A 21,869-nucleotide genomic window follows, 5' to 3' on the forward strand; every position below is an offset into this window, starting at 1 on the left:
GCTAGTACCCAAGATAGAGCTAACTAATTTTACATAATTTTAAACATACATTGTGGCATTGATCTGGAGGAAGATTTGAACCTGGAATGGATTTTGGTAGTGAAATTTTAGACTGGGTGAATTCTAATTCTCAACATCATTTCCATTTGAACTGTGACTTTCCAACTTAACTGGATCTGGGACAGAATGCTCATATTGCTTCAGGATATACTTTCCTGCAAACTTCATATAATTCTATTGAATATAGTTCTGATGTAAACAGGGTTAAAAAAGCAGCTTACCCAATATTATTATTGTATTCAGTATTGAGTCTAGATGGCTGCAATGAGCTCAGCCAAGAAGAGCTGCCATAGCAAGACTTTATTGTATGCCATTCCTCTTGCTATAAAGCATTCAATTTGTCTTCTTAAATTATAGTTGAACCTATATTGTAACCTTCCAGATTTTTTGTATGAATATTGGTTTCTCTGAACACCAATACCTTACAGTTATAAAATTCTTCCTTCTGAATTGCTACCTCCAGAATTTTCAGTATACTTCATCCACCGTTATTGACTACTACTTAATCTGCTTATATCTTTTTGCGAATATCTTGTATTGTTTTGTATTCATCACTCATATTCATTGCTCTCTTTTATAATTAGTTCAGGCTCCACCTCCAATGTCTAAGCTCTTTCACTTGTTATAGTTCACCAAGCTGATTATGAGTGGTTTATTTCTATGCCATGCTTCATTAGCTGTCTGTAAATTGTAACTGTTTAGGCCTAGTATCTATGATTAATTTTCCAGACTTCAGTGTTTGGCATGGTATTAAAAATGGGTTGTTTCTTTATTGCTAGAGCTGAAGTATTGAGTATGCTTAGAATCATCTTAAAAACAAAATGCAGTCTCCTTAAACTGGAAATGTATTGACCTCTCATGACATAACAGTAATGACATAACAAGAAATGTGTTAATATTTTAAATCTTCACACCACTGTGCAAAACAATTTAGATATGAAGGAGATGTCCCCCAGCACTGTAAATAAATTAAAATTCTTAGCAATAAAGTTATATATACTGTACTTCCTGCTAAATTTTATGCTTTGGTTCTGATTATCTCTGGAATTTTCTTACAAATGTGCCTTATTGGGTCATACCAGATAAATTTTATCTCCCTTTATGCTTATACAATGAACAACAATGTGTGAATTTTGAATGTGAGTGCATTTGCAATTGAGTTAACTGGGTTTGTTCTGTTTCTTTGTGATTACGAGTTTCTCTACTGTGATTTCACTGATAATGTTTAGTTCGCTTTGATGAATGATGTGGATGCAAGGGACTGTAAGTGCTGGAATCTGAAGCAACAAATTTCTGGAAGAACGCAGTGAGTCAAGCAACATCACTGGGGGGAAAGGATTTGCTGAGGTTTCATGTCCCTTTGTAGGGTTTCAGTCCAAAATGTCAACAGTCCTTCTCCCTCATAGACGTTACTCAGCCTCATGAGTTCCTCTGCCAGGCTGTCTAATGTATATCAAGAAATGCTTTGTGAGTATTACTTCAGATGACTTCTTGTCATAAAGAATTGCTTAATTCATTATTTAGTTCTTGAGTTTTATAAGGTCATTATTTCTGAGAAGGCATCGGGATGGATCTGAATTCCATGTGCTTGTTTGCACTGGGCTTTTCTTAGCATCTTTGTCATATTTGCTTAGAGGTTGATCATTTGCCTTAGAAGATGTCCCTGGAGAGCACATGTACATATAATTGAACAAGAATGAATGCAGCTGTCGTGTCCTTGGAAGACATGAATACGTAGGTTGAATGAAATGAATATAGTTGGTTGTATTCCTATTTATGAATGCAGCATTGCTGTATTGTTTGTAATTAGTTTGAATTTTCTTGCTTCTTCAATTCAATTCAATTCCAGTTTAATAGTCATTCAAACATCCATGAAAACTCATGAATGCAGCCAAGCAGAAGAGTGTTACTCTGGGGTCAAGGTGCAAAACGGCGTAGCAGCAGTCGCACACAGCACAAAGCGCGCACAAGTTAGCAAGCACAAACGGTATCACAATCATGCAATAAAAGAGTCCAAATCTCGTGCCATTGAGCACTGGGCAGGGCAATGCCAAACCCAGCTTGGGCGCCGTACCACATTGCACCTGATGGAGTGCTCTGGCCTTGCCACCCTTGCCCCACCCCTCGTCCCCCCGCCCCCGCAGGTGACACTATGGCTTGAGGCCCAATCCTCGGACATACAAGACAAAAAGCACATATAGAATATCAGTAAAATACAATGTTAATCACAATAAAAAACACTTTGACTTGCCTTCAGTGTGACCAGTAGCAGAACAAGGATGCCTTTCTTTAACGTTTACATAAATGCTTTCACCAACTTTAGTGCGTGGAGAGCAGGTTGTGATTTTACAGTGTGTTAAGTTCAACACCCAGCAGTGTCGAGAAGCAGTCAAGCTTTGAGATAAGAATTTTTGCAGATGTAGGACTAAATATTTCTCAAACCAGAATTTTTCTATTGTGGTGGACAATTATAAGCAAATGACCAGCAGACTGGAGAGCTGTAAATTCACCACTAGTATTAACCTGTGTCTCTTCAAAGTATACCCAGTGGCCACTATATTGGGTATATCTGTACATCAGAATAGGGAAGAAATGTGATCTAAGTGACTTATCGTGGAATGATTGTTGGTAACAGATGGGGTGGTTTGACTATCTCAGAAACTGCTGATCTCCTGGGATTTTCATGCACAGCAGTGTCAAGAGATAACAGAGAAGAGCATCTCTGAAAGAACAACATGTTGAATCTTGAAATGGGCGAACATCAGAAATACACTTAGTGACCACTTTATTATATACCTCCTGCACCAAATAAAGTGGCTGCTGAGTGTAAATGTATTATCAAAGTACATATATGTTACCATGTACTACCTTAAGGTTTGCTTTCTTGCAGGGATTTACTGGAAAACAAAGAAGTACAATAGAATTTATGAAAATAAAAACTAACAATTTCTGAGACAATTTTCTCTTAAGTTCTGGTTAATTTTCATGATTTCTTGATGGCCTATATGGGCTAAGTTTAGATATATATGGTATTCCATTAGTAACAATAGATTAATAAGTGCACATTGTGAACTTTGTGCAAAACTTGTCAATGGGTGATATCATTTGGCATTTTTGGTGATGTATTTTTATTTTTGTGACTGAATTGCTGCCCGTACGCAGGAATAAAACAACATTGTTGAAGCTTTGATATAACTCAGAGTCATTGGTTTTGGACTCTGCATTCACACTGAGATAAACTCGGAAAACAGTATATATCTTTGTGACCAGTGGTGTTGGTTGTAGGCAAAGGATGATGGGAAAGTAACCAGTAAGACTGAACTTTGTTGAATGACAGTTGGCATCATAATTGTACACTTGGAGCTTAAGGTTCAGAGATGCAATGGAGATTGGAAACTTCTCGGTTGTACTGTTAAACAAACTAACTTACGGATTATGGTCAGGCAGATCTTTGAAGCTGTTGTCATGGTAATGCAGTGACAATGTAAAAAGACTCAGGTAATTGGCAGCACACACTAAGTGCTGGAGGAAATCAGCAGGTCAGGCAGCACCTACGGAGGGGAATGAACAGTTGATATTTTGTGCCAAGACCCTTCATCAGGACTGGAAAGGAAGAGGGAAGAAGCCAGATAAGAAGATGTGGGGAGGGGAAGGAGTACAAGCTGGCAGGTGATAAGGGAAAGCAGGTGAGGGGGAAGGCTGGTGCTTGGGAGATGAGCATGAAGTAAGAAGATGGGAGGAGATAGGTGGAGGAGATAAAGAGCTGAAGGAGAAGGAATCTAATAGTGAACAGTGGGGAATTCAGTGGATTAAGGGAGAATGGGAAGGAAGAGGGGCACCAGAGGAAGTTGACGGGCAGCTGAGGAGAAGAATACTTTTCTCTCTGTGCATGCGGATAATAATGGATCCATGCCAGGATTACCATACTCAAAAGCAGTTACTGTCCGTAAGCTTTAAGGCTGATCAACACTTCCTCCCACTAACCCACCATCACTACTGTATTATTTTCTGTCAGAGTTACCTTATGTACAGACAGTCCTATACCTAGTGTCAGTTAATGGACATACTGTATAAACAATATACGTGCCATATATAAACTACATTATGTATTTATACTTAGTGCATTTTTTATATGCTGCGTCAATTATTTCAATCTCCTGTACACTTGAGTATAGGAAATGACATTAAACAATCTTTAACTGAATTGGAGGTCAGCTATCATAACAATCATTACTTGACCACTTTTGTTTCCTGTGCAGGAATAGCATTAAGCTGAAATGGACTAACATGGATAATCATCAGAGTAGTTTTATCTGCTCACAGGTCTGCAGCTCTTTCGATAGAAGAGTGATTAACTGCAACTTAGTAGCTAAACACTGATTTAGTGAAGGAGCTGCTAAAACGATAGTTTCAGACCATTCCCATTTTATTGATGTTCTGGTTAGATGGTTTCACTTTTTCCCTGTCTGGTGATATATCATTGCCGATAATATGGCTGAGGAATTCAACACAATACTCCCTAAGGAAATGCTTGATTCTGTTTAATATGAAGTTTCATGCTGGAAGTTGATGCAAACATGATTCACATCCCATTTTCTGTGCAATCCTATACTAGGATGATATTCATTGATATTCAGTGTTCCTTTAAGTCCTGGGAGAGTATACTGTGTGAGGTTCTCAAATACTTAAGTTGCAGAGTCATGCTTAAGTACAGTCCAGTTTATTTGGAGAATACCATTAGATAATCGTTCTAAAGTCAGCCTAGTATGACGAATGCGTTGCAAAATACTTTGAACTTTGACCTTTGTGATAATTTCATAATTGCTTCTGTTATGCAAAGCTCTTGTTTGATAGTTTGACTGGAGTCATGATCGCCCATAGAGATGACTATCTGCATTTCCCTTTATGGCTTCGTGACAACTTGTACGGGTGAAAGCCATGGAGTTAACTATTTTCCAACTTCTTCTGCAATGCCAAGAGCAAGCAAGCATTCACACTGCTTGTGAACATGAAGCAAAACTCCGCGATGTGGCTACATGGCAGGCTGTATGCTGAAAGTAGCTTGGGCTTGACTCCCTTCTGTCAGTGGGGTGATCTGAGAATTATGTGTTGAGATCAGATGACATACTTGCAATGAAAATCTGCTGCAGTATTAAAACTCAGAAGGGCACTGTGGTCCAGAACTGCCAGAGCTGTAGTTCTATTGTAACTCTGGTGGGAGCAAAGGATGTTGGGAGTGGAGAGGGTTGGAGTGCCAAGGGAGATTAGTGGGACAGGTGGCAGAGAAAGTGTGCCAGGGTTAGGGGGTGGCGTGGGTGCAGACATATCCAGCTCTGAGACACCAGGCAATATCATTTGGTTCCAAACATTTAGTTTATTTAATATTTCTTTGGTGCTTTCCACCCTCTCCCCTCCATTTCCCTTTTCCCAACCATGATTCCCCTCTCTCTGCCCCGTTCCACTCGGCCCACAATAGAGGCTCATATCAGAATCAAGTTTTATCATCGCTCACATATGTCATGAAACCGATTTCTTTTTTGTTTTGTGGCAACAGTACAATGCAATAGATAATGTTACGACAGTACAGTGCAAAAGTCTTGGGCTCTTTCCTTGTATATATGTGCCTAAGATTTTTACGTAATACTGTACATCTCTTTTTATATAAGAGTACACAAGATAGCATACATAATATAAGAGTACCTTAAAGTGTAACATGTGGTATAATTTTCATACATTGTGTAGTTGCCCAGCTGGTAGTTGGGAGTTTACTTCCTTCATTGAAAGACTTTACATTAATATCTGTTTCCGCTACTTGTCTTTACAATTGCAACATCTATGGGGCTATGGATACAATGCACATACACCCAGTGGTCACTTCATTAGGTACACCTGTACACTCACTTGTTAATGCAAATATCTATTCAGCCAATCATGCGCCAGCATCTCAATGCACAAAAGCATGCAGACGTGGTCAAGAGGTTCAGTTGTTGTTCAGACCAAACATCAGAATGGGGAAGAAATGTGATTTTGGCTGTGGAATGATTGTTGGTGCCAGATGGGGTGGTTTGAGTATCTCAGAAAGCTGATCTCCTGGGATTTTCAGGCACAACAGTCTTTCGAGTTTACAGAGAATGGTGCAAAAAAACCCCCAAAAAAATCCAGTGAGCAGCTGTAAATGAGAGAAGCCGGGGGAAATGACCAGACTCTTCAAGCTGACAGAAAGGCAACAGTAACTCAAATAACTATATGTTACAACAGTGGCATGCACAACATGTCAAGACTTGAAGTGGATGGGCTATAGCAGCAGAAGACTAGGAACATGCACTCAGTGTCCACTTTATTAGGTAGAGGGGGTAATTAATAAAGTGGTCTCTAAGTGGTTTTTCCCAGTGGTTGTCAATTATTTATTGAATGCTTTAATAGAGTGTCTTCCAAAATGATTTGATGTGTATCCTGCTTTTTATCTGCTTGTACATTAGCAAATCATGTCAGTTAACTAATTACTGTCACAGAAACTTGGAAGAAGTTTCTGTTTAGAGAATTTCATTATCAGTACATTTTGAAGTGTGCTCATAATCTGAGAGAGAAACAGTTTTAATTATAGACAGCATATCAAATCAAAGCATCCAAATTTAATGTTGATATACCATTGCATGTCCTATAAAACCATAAATAATGTTCCATATGACAAGCAGTTAAGGAGTTAAACCTCCAAACTTCCCAGAAGAGAAGTGGGTTGTATCAATCAAATCTGTGCTGACAACTTGGAAGGCTCACAGTTTTTTCCAAAATCATAACTATATAAGCCTGCATTGCAATCAGATCTCACTTTCGTTAATTTTATTCCTTTTGCCTGCCTTGTAAGTACTTCAAGATTCAAGATTGTTAATTGTCACACTTCTGTACGTTAAGTGTCAGGGAGAATGAAATGACTGTTACTAAGATGCAAAAAAAAACCCACTAAGCATAAAGCACACAACAAAAAACAATGAATTTAAGTACATACGATTAGCTTATACGCATAGACAAATTTCATGGACATAAAGTGACACTAGGCACAGGAGTATCAGTACATAAGGCTTGCCTTCTATAACATTAACATGTTACTTGAACTTAATTAAAATACATAGGTATTTGTTTAAAAGGTGAACTATTTGCAACTACCAATAAAACTGCCCGAAAAGTCGTCACTACCTCCTCCCATAGATGCTGTCTGGCCTGCTGAGTTCTGCCAGCATTTTGTGTTTTTATTTATTTCCAGCATCTGCAGATTCACTCGTGTTACGAATAAAACTGAATGGTTTAAGTGGTTTTTTTATTCCAATGATTTACCACCCTCCCTTGTCACCGTGACAGAGAGTTATTCCACTAAATTCCAGTAATACCTTCCCAATTCCTTCTTGAAACGTTGATTTTAATTTTGCTCTATTTATGATAAATGAAACTTATTTGCTCTGATAGCACAGTTTTTTAATTATGCTGCTTGGCTGCTTATTTTCAAACTGGGAATGTGAACAAAACGGAGGAGGATAGAAGACAAAGAATTTGCTAAAGGCAGGATTCAACTGGAAATAGGTGAGAATATGTGAGGTGATTACCTGGAAGCAAAATTATTTGACATTGAACTGAGAGCAAATTTACTACTTCAATCAATAGTTTATATTTTATTGCCCTCCTGAGGGTGGAGAGCACTTATTTCTCAATAATGTACACCCTGCAATACTATTATCTGTAGGTCAATGCTTTATATCATGCGTTCCTTGGATGAGGAAATTGGGCATACAGAGATACAGGGAAAGATTGGATATAAAATAAAACAAATTGAATGCTGAGAGACTGTTTCCTCTCAGTGGAGTATCCAGACACAGGGACATGATCTTAGGATATCAGGTTATTCTTAGATGTGGAGAAATTTCTTTGCTGAAGAGGTCTTAATTTATTGGAATTCCTCACTTCAGAAAACTAGAGTTGTCCACCTTTGTGTGTTTTCAAGATGAAGATGCATTTTATTTTGTTACTGAGTGTCATGTGCATGAAAAGAGAATAAAGACGGAGTAAGAATAAGAACTACCCTCACATCTGCCTTTCTACTCAAAATCTTAATTTGGTTCCAATACCACTTTCCTCATCGTTTCCCAAGATCCTTGACTTCGGTACAGTCCAAAGATCTATCATGACCTGGAATATATTCATTGACTCTGCCTCTACCTCTGCATAAAAATTCTGGATGTTCACATCCCCTGGAGAGAAGAGACCTATCTTCATCTTATATGGACCTTTATGACCTTTTTTCCTATATTATGCTAAATTCCTCCTAAAGGGGAAAAGCCCTCTCAAAATCCGCTGCAATAAGATCATCTCTTATTCTTCTAAACTTGGATCAATCAACTTAATCCTTTCAGAAAAGCCCCCAATGTAAGTATACACTTCTTTAAAAAGGAGACCAAAACCACATGCAATACTCCTGGTTAAATTCACCAAAGCCTTGTAGAGTTGTAGCATGACTTTCTTTTTATTACGTTCACTTTGCAATGAACCTTTGAAGGACAGAGAAGTTTTGAAATGCCGCATTTTCTACTTTCCCATGCATTCCTGTATCCCTCTTGTTCTTGCTGTTCTTTCTATCCTAATTCTCTTCTGGGGGAGATCCTGTAATGATAATGTAGCTAACATCTCCTCAGACCTTCACCATCATTACTGAATATTTTTATGTATAGTTTCTTCTGCTCTGTCATTAGTTTTCTGAACAGTCAATAGATCTATGAACACTACCTCATTCCATTTGCTCTCTTAAGGTTTAAGCATTTAATTTTTAATATATTGTAATATATTTTAATTAATAATATATTTTATATATTGTAATTCATAGTACATTTTATGTTTTGCACTGTACTTCCACCGCAAAAACAATACATTTCATGACATACATTGGTGATAATAAATTTGGTTCTGGTAATGATTTACTTATCTCTTTAATTTGAACCAAATGGCCAGATTTTTTCATTTTCTGTGTTTAAGTTTTTTCCCCTCTGCAAAAGACCATAGTAATTCAAATGTGTTGAAGTTGGACATGTAGATCTAATTAGTCACTCAAATAAGCATAACTGTTCAGGGAGACATGAATGGTTACTTAAGAGTCTAGTAGAAACAGGACACCTTGAGTTCATTAGACCGCTGGCTGGCACTACAGCACAAAAGCTTCAGCTGGTGTTGTTGTGGAAAAGCAGCCTCCACATCTCTATCCTTATAAAATGCATCCTCTTTATTGATGCAAAGAGCACCATAAGATATTTAGCCAGCACTGATAACAAACATTAAATATTTAAACAAAATAAGTACAATTTGTTCTTTCCTACTCCTTTACAAATTCTTATTGCTATCGTTAACTGGAAATTATAAAACACAAGGAAAAACATCTAAGCAAGTAGGCTGACAGATTTTCTGTTATTGTCAACTCCTTTTGATTACTCATTTTCAGGGATTTCAGACTTTCTTTTAACTTATTGATGGGACTCTGAAATATAATCTTCTTGTGCAGTCCAGCAGGGTTGTATCCCCACCGTGCTGCTTGCTCCTCATTGACAGAGTACCCTACCTCTCTCTCCCCCAAGAGCACACCACCTGATCATACATTTAACACAGGGTTTCACAACCTGGGGTCCACAGATCCCTCAGTTATTGTTAGGGGTCCATGGCATAAAAGAAAGTTGAGAACCTCGATATAACATCAGATTTACAGAACAGCTCTTTGTTTGATAATAACTCTGGAGGACTTGCTGCCAGAAAATACTATAGTTAACTGCCTCAAAGACTATGGGACGAGTCTGTCAAACTGTGTTGGAAGTGGCTGGAATGCTTCTCCAACCCCGAAGAACTCCTGTCAAAAGTAAATTTGACGAGGCCTTTGCAAATTTCTTTGCTTCATTTTGCCAGGCCCTTTTGGACCACCTAGCTGGTAGATCCTACAGTATGTTTTCTCAAGTGCATCTGATGCACCATCAGTAACTCACTCCGAGACGTAAAGGCGAGATATTGGCTTTTATTGACTGGAAGAAGGAACCAGCAGTGAGTGACCACCATACCACATCCTGGAGACTGAGAGGCCGGGCTCAGGCCTCAGATCGCCTTTATACAGGGGTCTGTGGGAGGAGCCACAGGAGCAGTCAGCAGGGGGTGTGTCCAGACAGGCACACGTAGTTCACCACAGCATCTAAAAATGGATGCCCTTCAATTTTACAACAAGTTTTAGCCAGAAGTGGGATGACTGATTTAGCTTCCAAAATGTCTTCTGTGTTTTCATTCTATCTCTGGTTACATGAAGAATGCAATGGAAATGGTGTGAACATCTGAGGTAATTGGTTACTGCTCTCTCTAAAATGTTTAGCCTTCTTCTTACTGTTGAACAAAGACTGAGTAATAGTTAACCCAGGTTGTCAAAATTCTGAAAGACAGTTCAAGGTATAGCAGACAATCACACCTTATCTATTGAAGCACACAAAGGAGACATAGAGGGATCTGAGTAAAGCAGCCGAGTGAATTCATTTAGAAAACTGAAAGTATTTTACATTTTGGAAGAGATATGTTAGAGACAAGCTGTGCAGTAGAGATTATCCTTCCAGCTGAACCTGCCTTTACTCATCTTCTGTTGCTGCATAGTCCACGGTCTGCAAAACCTGGCCAGCTTCAGTAAAATACTGGAGGAGTTCCGCAAGTCACCTCTTCAGTTCTCCTCCCCCGTCCATTGCCTCCCTCTGGTTCCCTTCCTCCTTCCTTTTCTTTCATGCTGCACTGTCTGAATCTTAGATTCAGATTCATTTACTTATCACAAACATAACACAGCATATGGTGAAATTTGGCATTTGCATTAACAGTCAACACAATCTAAGGACATGCTGGGGAACAGTTTGCTAGTGTCGCCGCACATTCCGGCGCCAACAGAGCATGCCCACAACATGGTGGGCCAAAGGTTCCGTTTCTGTGTTTCCATGACACCACTCAATTTATTGGCAATAGCCACTTGCAGGGTTACCCAAGCCTAGAAGAGGGCTCACATTGCACAGGTTGCTCCAATTCAACCACTTTGCAACGCAAGGTGTTCCTTGCACAAACTTCGGCTTCCTACCAGCGTGAGCGACCCATGATTGCCAGATCTCTTAAGTATAAGCCAACTGCTTAGGGCAGACAGCCATGGAAAACAGTGGCTTGGGGCTCCCGTGTTGGTCTCGGGCAGAGCAGAAGAGGTGATCATGCAGTGCCCATAAACAACCTTGCCTCCTGACAGAACACAATGGCAGAGAAGGTGTGCGGTGGAAAACTAGTTTGAGACAATTGGTTCATTGGCTCTTCATGGGATCTTGCCAACAAGTCGGCCTTCAGATGCAAACCTATCCGATTTCTTCTTCTTCAACCCTCAACTCTTCCACATATCATCTTACAGCTTCTACTTTATTCCCTCTTACCTATTGCTGCCCATCCCTTGTCAGCATGTACTCCTCTCACTTTCCCTACCTAGTCATTCTGGCTTCTGCCCCCTTCTGTTTCAGGGAACAACAGATTTCATGACATACGCTAGTGCACGGCTTAATCAACACAGATTGTGGATTGGACTCTGTAGTTCATATTATGATGTGCTTCTGGTTTCTGGTCACTCCTCTTTTTTTGGTGTTATTTTTGGGTCACAAGCACTGGGCTGAACTGAATATGCCTGGACTCTTATGGTTTTTGTGTTTTACATTCTGTATTTTTTGCTCATTTTTTATTGCTGTCTGTGTGATTTGATTTTTTTGTGCATGGAGGGGGTTTGATGTTTATTCCTTGGAAAGGTTCCATTTTTTTTTGTTTTGTGACTGTCTGTGAGAAAGACAAATCTCAGGGTTGTATACTGTATATATACTTTGATAATAAGTGTGCTTTGAATCTTTGATATTAAACCTAAGCCTGAACCTTTCCAGTCCTGATGAAGGGTCTCGAACCAAAATATCAACAGTTTATACTACTACTTAGAAACTGTCTGATTTGCTGAGTTCTTCCAGCTCTTCAATTTGTTTATTTATTTATCTTGTATGTGTTGCTCAAGATTTCTAGCATCTGCAGAATCCTTTGTGTTTATGATCAGCTTCTGTAAAATCTGTGAAATCTATTTGGCTGCCATTTTTTTTGACGATCTTTATGAAACGCAGATGTGAGTGGCCTGTAGGCAAATTTGTTTTAAGGTCCAGATTTTTAACATTCAAGCTTTTGACATGCAGCCAACCCACCTGCTTATGCATGTCAAATTCATCCCTTTGAGTGATGAGGAGACCACAGATTTTTATGAAGATCTGAGTCAGATGGATTCTTTCAGCCAGTTCCTTTCTATCTGACCAAATTAAACTGAGTGCATAGATCTTCAATATTTAAAATAAAGTTATCTCATGGACTGCCAAATATATCAGTCTAGTCGATGCAGATGTATACTTTATGAATGACAACTTAATAATTAAAGGAGCCATATCTAATACATTGAACATTATCAATGACATTTATTGGCTTTGTTTAAAAATTCTGGGATCGGGTTTCCACAGCTGTGTTGTGTTTTCGGATATTTTCTTAATGTTGACTGTATGGTACATAAACAGTGCGCACATTCTTCTCCTTGTACAGTCCGTTATAAAATGGCAAGTATAGTAACTGTAATAGACCAATATGGAATGTACTCTCAGAGGGATTAATGGGAATGAACAAAAATACACCATGGAGGCATCAGCCTTAGGCTAAATACAATTGCTGGCATGGTCAGCTGCAGAGAAATGCACAAAGTTCCTATTTAACTGTTTTCCTGCTGGATTTGACAACCATTTATCTCTGATTTACTCAATAAGAAGACTTGATTATGGTTATTAAATTTTGTCCATCCTACTCTACCTTTTACCCATCCAGATATGTAATAATATGTGTATTGATGCTTATTTTCAAGTGGAGGCTGCTTTAAAACATGAAGAATAGCTTGTGTTTGGGTTTCAGCCAACTAACTGGGTAGTCATACGCCTGAATCCAACTTAGCCAGCTTCTTCCCTTCCTTTCCAATCCTGAAGAAGGGTCTCGGCCTGGAACACCGACTGTTTAATCATTTTCATAGACGCTGTTTGGCCTGTTGAGTTTCTCCAGCATTTTGTGTGTGTGTGTGTGTTGCTTTGGATTTCTAGCACCTGCAGATGTTCTCATGGTAGAAAGATTCCCTATGGTTTTCAGCTCTAACTCAAAGAAGCAGCACAACACGACCAAATTTCCACTCTCTCACAAGAACAGCAGTTAGTGAAACTGGACAGAGCTCCCAGCGTTACATAATCTGCCCCACAGGTTTGCATTGGTCCTTGCAGGTGCAAAGTACCTTCTACACACAATGCCAATTGTACTGTGTATCGTTAAACTCACACTGTTTGACTGAGCATTAGAATAGATCTTGTAGTTTAAATCTGAGTATTCATGAGAGATTATCGAACATTAATAGCAGCAGAAATTTGCACTATTGCCAACAACATTCTCATATCATGGCATATTCCCTGATTTACCATATATAAAGTCTGGTGATTTATCTTTATAGATAGATAGATACTTTATTGATCCCAAAGGAAATTACGGTGTCACTGTAGCATTATAAGTGTACAGATATACATACATACAAATATTAGAAGAGAAGTAAGAAAGAATAAAAAATAAGTACTCTCAAACAGTCTAACAGGACAGGGTCACCACTTCCCCCTATAGGTTGACTCATTATAGAACCTAATGGCCGAGGGTAAGAGTGACCTCATATAGCGTCTATTACTAAAAGTGGGATGCAGAGGTCCATTCAAGGGTCTTGTAAAGGTGGAATAGGAGCTATCCTTGAATGTGGTGGTATGTGCTTTTATACTTTTGTATCTTCTGGGAGGAGGGAAGAAAAATGACTTGCGTGGGAAGGGTCCTTGATTATGATAACTGTTTCCCTAAGGCAGTGGGAAGTATCGATAGTGTTGATAGTGGGGTGGTTTCACTGTATGATGGACAAGAATGTGTTCACAACTCTGCAATTTTCTGTGGTCTTGGGCAAAGCAGTTGCCAAGCCCAGGCTGTGATTCATCTAATAAGATGTTTTCTATAGTGTATCTGTAAAAACTGGTAAGGACATGCTGGATTTCTTTCACCTTTTGAGAAAGCAGAGGTGTTGGTATGCTTTCTTGGTATAATGTCTACGTGGCTGGACCAGGACATTTGTGATATTTATATGTAGAAGCTTTCAAATATCTCCACCTATGCATCACTGATACAGAGAGATGTACTCCACTCTACTCTCTGAAGTGAAAAACCAGCTTAGTTGTGGAGAAGGTGGATGGTGGAGACCAACTAATAAAGTGGACTGCTTTGTCCTGGAAGGTGTTGAGCTTTTATTTGTCCTGCTAAGTCGATAGCTATGGATCATCCAACTGGCTCTGAATGATTCCTCCAATCTTTTCTCTCTTTGTATCTGTCTCTCCGAACCATTCAAACCCTGCCGATCCCTCTAACTCTCACTGGGAGAATCCATTAGTGTTTCAGTGCACACAGTACCCAAATGTTGTTGTATTAAAAGTTCTGCTTTGTAGGATAGCTCCAGGCAAGTCTAAACCTTGTATCAAAGTCAGCCGATAATTCATCACAGGTTACAAATTCTGACTGACAAAGAGATCTGTAGTATCAAACTTGAAAACAAAAAAAAACTACTTTGAAAGAATAAAAATAGCATTTGAAATAATTTAATATTCCACATTTTTACCAACTTAATGTATTCTTGCAATTGTTCTTTTTTCTACTAGGTGCAAGTTTATCTATCCAATAAGTCTCTGCGGATCTTATTATCATATTTTAATAACTTATATTTGTTTAATGCTCCACAAGGAGAATTATCCAAAAAAAAAGTCATGTTACATTAAGGGATAATATTCTGCATCTTGTTTCTTGTTAGAATTTGCTGGTAGCTTTGCAGTGCATGGGACATTAAGGATCCAAGTATAAATGCCAGTAAATTTCAGGATGGTCCAGAAGTCAGATTTGCTGGAATGCAAGTAACTCCAGGGCTCTAAGATAGGAGCAGATTGCAGAGATAGGGAGCCAAAAAAAGATTTGCAAACTGACAAATGAACTTTATTCACAGGTTTCCCTTAGCAGGAAGTCAATGTAGGCCAGTAAGCAAGGCCGATAGATGATTTATATGAGTGTGAGTGAAGGTGCATCAGCAGAGGATTAAATATTGATGCTGTCAACAAAGAGGCAACTCTCTGTTGTGTTGGACAAAGAGGGAATCAGACTTTGCATTGGCTATATCTACTTATTGCATTTCAGAACCATAGAAAACATAGAAAACCTACAGCTCAATACAGGCCCTTCCGCCCACAGAGCTGTGCCGAACATTGTGAAGGGTTTAAAAAGGCAAGGAACCTTCAACGGTTTTTGATTCAGAGCCAGAAGGCTATGACTGAACAGCTGATTTTTCAGGGCGAAGGGAGTTTTTTACTACTCGGGGTAAAAGAGGGGTGAGACCGTGCAGGAGCGTGACGTCAGCCAGTAGTGCGCGGGAGGTTTAAAAAGAAGACCGCCGCATCCAGTGGGCAGCAGAGTGACAGGGTTTTGGCTCAATGGGCTTAGGTGGTAACGGGATGAGACAAGGAAGGTTTAACTCTGTTAATTGTGGAAAGGAGGTAGTATGTTTGTGAGGCCAGTTTTCTGTGCTCAGTGTCAGATGTGGGGGGTCCTTGAGTCTCCCAGCCTCCCAGATGGCCATAACTGCACCAGGTGTGTTGAGCTGCAACTCCTGAGGGACCGAGTTAGGGAACTGGAGAGGCAGCTGAATGACCTTCGCCTGGTCAGGGAGAGTGAGGAAGTGATAGAGAGGAGTTACAGGCAGGTGGTCACACCAGGGCCACAGGAGACAGACAGGTGGGTCACAGTCAGGAGGAGGAAGAGGAAGAATCAGGTACTAGAGAGTACCCCTGTGGCTGTACCCCTTGACAATAAGTACTCCTGTTTGAGTACTTTTGGGGGGGGGGACAGCCTACCTGGGGGAAGCAGCACTGGCCGTGCCTCTGGCACAGAGTCTGCCCCTGTGGCTCAGAAGGGAAGGGAAGGGAAGGGAAGAGGAAGGCAGTAGTGATAGAGGACTCTATAGTTAGGGAGTCAGACAGGCAATTCTGTGGATGCAGGAATGAAACCCTGATGGTAGTTTGCCTCCCAGGTGCCAGGGTCCGGGATGTTTCAGATTGCGTCCAAGATATCCTGCGGTGGGAGGGAGAACAGCCAGAGGTCATGGTACATATTGGTACAAATGACATAGTTAGGAAAAGGGAAGAGGTCCTGAAAAAAAAACTACAGGGATTTAGGAAGGAAGTTGAGAAGCAGGATTGCAAAGGTAGTAATCTTGCGACAGTGAGTATAGGAATAGAATGAGGTGGAGGATAAATGCATGGCTGAGGGATTGGAGCAGGGGGCAGGGATTCAGATTTCTGGGTCATTGGGACCTCTTTTGGGGCAGCTGTGACCTGTACAAAAAGGACAGGTTGCACTTAAATCCCAGGAGGACCAATATCCTGGCAGGGAGGTTTACTAAAGCTACTGGGGAGAGTTTAAACTAGAATTGTTGGGGGGGTGGGAACCGAACTGAAGAGACTAGGAAAGAGGACATTGTCTCACAGATAGAGAAAGCTTGTAGACAGTGGGAGAAGGAGGATAGGCAGGTGATAGAGAAGGGATGTGCTCAGACGGAAGGTTTCAGATGTGTATATTTTAATGCAATGAGTGTTGTGAACAAAGCAGATTAGCTTAAAGCGTGTATCAGTACTTGGAGATATGATGTGGTGGCCATTACAGAGACTTGGATGGCTTAGGGACACGAATAGTTACTTCAAGTGCCAGGTTTTAGATGTTTCTGAACGGACAGGGAGGAGGTAAAAGAGGTGGAGGCGTGTCACTGTTGATCAGAGTGTCATAAGGTGGGCATTGGGAATAGACCCAAATGTAAGACACAGATACTGAAGTACTAAGGAGAGGACTAGGTGTATCAAGAAAGCAAGGGAAGAAACGACGCCGGACAAGACACAGGCCCTGGACAAGACCAGGAGACAGGGCATGGACTAAGACTAGAGTAGGAAAGTGGAACCAGGACAAGGAACTAGGAACCTGGAAAAGGACTCCGAGCCAGAGATTGGACAGGGACCAGGAACCTGGGTCTTGACTCGGGCTCGGACTCCGGAATCAAGCAAGGACTAGATGTGGCAAGGCAACAGGACTGGACGTGGGGGCAGGATGCAGGACTCCAGGGCTGGACAAGGACATGAAGCTCAGACTTGGTCTTGGTCGAGGGAGAGCAGGAACGTAGAGCCTTGGTCAAGGGAGAGCAGGAACATAGAGCCTTGGTCAAGGGAGAGCAGGAACGTAGAGCCTTGGTCAAGGGAGAGCAGGAACGTAGAGCCTTGGTCAAGGGAGAGCAGGAACATAGAGCCTTGGTCAAGGGAGAGCAGGAATGTAGAGCCTTGGTCGAGGGAGAGCAGGAACATAGAGCCTTGGTCAAGGGAGAGCAGGAATGTAGAGCCTTGGTCGAGGGAGAGCAGGAACGCAGAGCCTAGGCCGAGGGAGAGCAAAACAGAAGTGGGGAGAGGCATAGCTGGACACAGACACTAGCCTTGGACGAGACCAGGACTCAGGGCTTAGGCTGCGACTTGGACACAGAATGGAATCTCCACGGAGCCTCGGACTTCAGCACAGGAACACTGAGCTATGGACTGGAGCACAGGAACACAGAGCCGGGACCCGTCCTTGGGAACAGACCATAGGGCCGGGTCTTTACACAGAGTCAGGACCCCTCCTTGGGGACAGGACATAGGGCCAGGATTCATACATGGACAGTAAACACAGGGACACTGGCATGGGTAGCCGGCAGGGCTTCAGGCCAGGCTTCAGAGGGAAGGAAGGGAACGGTCCAGCCTCAGGGTAACGGCAAGGACGGCCTGACTTACCGCACAGAGGCAAGGATAGGATACCGACAAGATGAGCCAGCAGGCACCCTCAAACCCAGGGCCACTTATATTCCAGCCCCAAAATGAGAATCAGGTTGCTGTAATTAAGCCCAACTGAAACAACGGGCAGCCAGAAGACCTGGAGTCCAAAGTCCACGGACCGGACCATGATACAGAGATAGTGTCACGGCTGCAGAAAAGGTGGACGCCATGGAGGGATTGTCTACGGAGTCTCTGTGGGTGGAGGTTAGGACCAGGAAGGGGTCAATAACTTTACTGGGTGTTTTTTTATAGGCTGCCCGATAGTAACAGGGATATCGAGGAGCAGATAGAGAAACAGATCCTAGAAAGGTGTAATAATAACAGAGTTGTCATGATGGGAGATTTTAATTTCCCAAATATCGATTGGCATCTCCTTAGAATGAGGGGTTTAGATGCGGTGGAGTTTGTTAGGTGTGTTCAGGAAGGAAAAACTATGCCCTCTCATGTTAGCCATTTCAGCCCTGGGAAAAAGCCTCTGACTATCCACACAATCAATGCCTCTTATTATCTTCTGCACCTCTATCAGGTCACCTCTCATCCTCCTTCGCTCCAAGGAGAAAAGGCCGAATTCACTCAACCTACTCTCACAAGACATGCTCCCCAATCCAGGCAACATCCTTGTAAATCTTCTCTGTACCCTTTCTATGGTTTCCACATCCTTCCTGTAGTGAGGCGACCAGAATTGAGCACAGTACTCCAAGTTGGGTCTGACTAGGGTCCTATATAGCTGCAACATTACCTCTCAGCTCTTAAACTCAATCCCACGGTTGATGAAGGCCAATGCACCATATGCCTTTTTAACCACAGAGTCAACCTACGTAGCAACTGTGAGTGTCCTATGGACTCAGACCCCAAGATTCCTCTGATCCTCCACACTGTCAAAAGTCTTACCATTAATGCTGTATTCTGCCATTATATTTGACTTAACAAAACGAACCACCTCACAGTTATCTGGGTTGAACCCCATTTGCCAATTTTCAGCCCAGTTTTGCATCCTATCAATGTCCCACTGTAACCTCTGACAGTCCTCCACACTATACACACCACCCCCAATCTTTGTGTCATCAGCAAACTTACTAACCCATCCCTCCACTTACTTATCCAGGTCATTTATAAAAATCACAAAGAGTAGGGGTCCCAGAACAGATCCCTGAGGCACACCACTGGTCACCGGCGTCCATGCGGAATACAACCCGTCTACAACCACTCTTTGCCTTCTGTGGGCAAGCCAATTGTGGATCCATAAAGCAATGTCCCCTTGGATCCCATGCCTCCTTACTTTTTCAATAAGCCTTGCATGTGGGTACCATGTCAAATGGCCTTGCTGAAATCCATATACACTACATCTTCTACTCTTCCTTCATCAATGTATTTAATCACATGCTCAAAAAATTCAATCATGCTCGTAAGGCACAACCTCCCCTTGACTGAGCCAAGCTGACAACTCCTAATCATATTATTCATCTCCAAGTGTTCATAAATCCTGCCTCTCAGGATCTTCTCCATCAACTTGCCAACCACTGAGGTAAAACTCACTAGTCTATAATTTCCATCTCTACTCCCTTTCATGAATAAGTGAACAAAATTCGCAACCCTCCAATCCTCTAGACCTTCTCCCATCCCCATTGATGATGCAAAGGCTCAGCAATCTCCTCCCTCACTTCCCACAGTAGCCTGGGGTACGTCCCACCCGGTCTTGGTGACTTATCCAAGTTGATATTTTCCAAAAGCTCCAGCACATTGTCTTCCTTAATATGCGCATGTTTAAGCTTTTCAGTCCACTGCAAGTCATCCCTTCACCCGCCAAGATCCTTTTCCGTAGTGAATACTGAAGCAAAGTTCTCATTAAGTACCTCTGCTATCTCCTCTGGTTGCATACTCACTTTTCCACTGTCACACTTGATTGGTCCTATTCTCTATTGTCTTCTCCTCTTGTTCTTCACATACTTGTAGAATGCCTTGGGGTTTTCCTTAATCTTGTCCGCCAAGATCTTCTCATGGCCCCTTCTGGCTCTCCTAATTTCCTCCTTAAGCTCCTTCCTGCCAGCCTTATTGCTAGCCTTTTGCTGCAATATATTCAAATCTTTTAAGACCGTAAGATATAGGAGCAAAAGTAGGCCATTTGGCCCATCGAGTCTGCTCCACCATTCAATCATGGGCTGATTCAAATCTTCCACTCATCCCCACTCCCCTGCCTTCTCCTCATACCCTTTGATGCCTTGGCTAATCAAAAGGACTCTTTCATTTATCTATAAACCTTTAGCACAGCAGTTCTATCTCTTCAAAATCTTTGTTGTATGATTCCATGACTCTAGCTTACTTTCCAACTCACCTTTGCAACCGATTTGGTTATTATATTATTCTCAGTTGGTAAAAAGCTGGATTGAGGTTTGAACATACAAAAGCAGTAGTTCAAAATAAGTTGACTATGCCTTTCCTGGGGTCTTAAACCACAGTCCAATGGAAGCATTATACTGTATATACTGTATACTATATTAACGGGCATCTCTGGTTATGAATAAAGAACACAAGTGTCCCAAATCCAGTTACGGAGAGCTTATATTTTACAGTATAAATTACCTGATCAACTTGGTTTTAGAAGGACCATTTACTGTGACAATTCATGTGGCTCTATTTATTTAAAGGACAGCTGCAGCTCTGTGCATACGTAGTGTTATCTAACCTCTCTGCCAAATTACATGCATGACCCGTGAGTTCCTCTAAAAAATTGTTTATTGCTCCATATTTACATATCTGCACTGTCTGGTGGCTCTATATGTAGAGTTGAAGGGCTCCACTCAGTAAACATAGTTTTGATAACAAACAGAAAATATTGAAACCCCTAGTATGTCAGGGAGCACCAGTGGAGGGTGGAACTGTCAATATCCTTTCATGAGATCTTCATCATCCTGAAACATTAATTCTAAATGGTCCTCTGCAGATTGACTTGACGAAGACCACTTCCATTATATTTCGTTCCTCCTCAGAGTTAGAGCATCTACAGTGTATATTTTTGTAAATGTGAGAGGGGAGAAATTTAAAGAAGGGAAAGTTTTTGCATGGAGCATAGCAGTTATCTAGAATGAGCTGCCAGAGGAGGTGACAGAGGCAGATATAATTATCATATTTAAACTGCAGTTAGAGAGGTACCTGGATGGGAAAAGGATTAACAGGATACAGGCCTAATACAGGCAAATAGAGTATTCTAGTTATGCATCATAGTTGGCATGGCTGAGAAAGGCCGTAAGAGCCCATTTCTGAACTGCACAAATCTAAGATTCTAGGTTTGGAGACTTTATTCACACCTGTGAGTGGACAGTGTTCTAAAATTTATTTTATTTTACCTGGGCTATACTCAGGTGGTGGATGACCCTTTGCTCTCAAGCAGGCAGGTGTGACACTTTGCTCACTGTCTATTATGCAAGTTTATTTGTCAAGAAAGCATCCCTGACAGTCTGCACCTGAGTCTTCTACTACATTACATATTCACGCATGTCCTCTCCGTCAGTCCCTAAACCAAATTGCCTTGCCTGCCCCACACAAGATTGCAGCCTGCTTCAGAGAGTCCTTGGCTGTGACATGCATTCCTCTTAGATACTATATGTATATTTATTGTTTATCACTCTGGCCTGTCAGGAAGGATATTGCACTTTGGTCATCATCATCATCATCATCACTTTCTTTCTTCTCTCTACACTTTTCCCTCTTGTTCTTCCTGTTCTTCCAGCTTTATATCCTTCCTCTAGAGCAAGGGACGGCAAC

This window comes from Hypanus sabinus, chromosome 17 (genome assembly GCF_030144855.1).
Source record: "Hypanus sabinus isolate sHypSab1 chromosome 17, sHypSab1.hap1, whole genome shotgun sequence".
Classification (NCBI taxonomy): domain Eukaryota; kingdom Metazoa; phylum Chordata; class Chondrichthyes; order Myliobatiformes; family Dasyatidae; genus Hypanus; species Hypanus sabinus.